Raw genomic sequence first — 1301 nt, 5'->3', positions numbered from 1 at the left:
AATTTTCTAAGAGAATACTTAGCTATTGTAATTCTTTGATCTTGCTTCCAATCTTCGAAGGCTAGCATGTAACAATTTATCATAATTAAATTTATACAATACATTCTCTTAAAATCTTAACACTTATAAAGTATTTTAAGTTCACACACATAGATATCTAAGTAGTTTTTTCAATCATACAGCTCTTTTCACTCAGTCATTTAAAAGGTGGCCACCTGCAATCACTTTTCATTCACACATAGTTAGGAGTTTTATTATATTTTTGCATTTCAACCACACATCTTAGATCCCAAGTATTGGTGGAGAGAACGTGGGGAGGGGCCATGGAGGCTTTGGGTTTCCAGGACCCCCCCCTTCACTCCGGGCGGCGGGGCCCGATTGCTGTCAGGGGGCGGCGTGCCCAGCCCTGGTTTTGAGCCTGTAGTGTCCTGGCTCCGCTCTGCCTTCGCTCTGCTCCCAGCATGGCTTTGCACAGGTGCTGCTCTGCGCTGGCTTTCCACGCCGCCGCTGTCCCCGCGCTCTGCGAACGCTGGCACTTTCGATGTCTGGAGTGCAGTCCGGTCTCAGCTCCTGTCCATGTCCCTCTTTCAGTCGCTTGCGCTGTTAACAAAAAGCTTCACAAACTGCTGCCACCCAGATGAGAGCAGTCAAACAATTCTGCAGAGGGGTCTGCCGACTGAGCCAGTCAGGCTCCCTTCAGGCCAACTGCGATCCCCTCAAGCTGGCAGGCCCTCGCCAAATCCCACAGCAGCCACGCTACCGAGTCGCAGAGTAAAGTCTTTACTTGCAAAGCAAACCTATTTTTGCCTTTTGTTAAGTTCATTGACATTGTTAAAAGTTCAAAGAACGTTATCAGCTGGCTTTACGGAGTTCCATAGTGACTGTGTTTGCACAGGCATAAGTTGACTGCTGTCTTCTGCAGCACGGCGTGGCGGCAGAAGGGGGGGGGGGAAATCGCGATCTAAGCCAGCCCCGGCTCCAGCCGAGCAGAGCCGGGCCACCCCCGCCCCGCGAGTCCTTGGCACACAGCAGCGCTAATCCTTGCTGCCGCTTCCCAATGCCGTTTCGCAGTGCTATTAACCCTTCTAATTCCTATGTAAATTAATGTCTTTAATGCCTCGCTTTTATAAAAAGCACTTAAGTAAATTATGCATCGCTTGTCTTTTCATACCTGTATAGGATATTTTTAAACTGTTGCAGCCTTTGCAAGACACCGGCAATGCTTCGTCGGCTGAGACCCATATGTATGGTCGCTCAGAGCGCGGAGCTGTCTTTCACCCCCCTGCAGTTGAGACCCGTCC

This window comes from Empidonax traillii, unplaced genomic scaffold (assembly GCF_003031625.1).
Source record: "Empidonax traillii isolate 1590-97213 ecotype Southwest subspecies unplaced genomic scaffold, ASM303162v1 scaffold239:size738852, whole genome shotgun sequence".
Lineage (NCBI taxonomy): Eukaryota > Metazoa > Chordata > Aves > Passeriformes > Tyrannidae > Empidonax > Empidonax traillii.
This window is presented reverse-complemented; position numbering follows the sequence as displayed.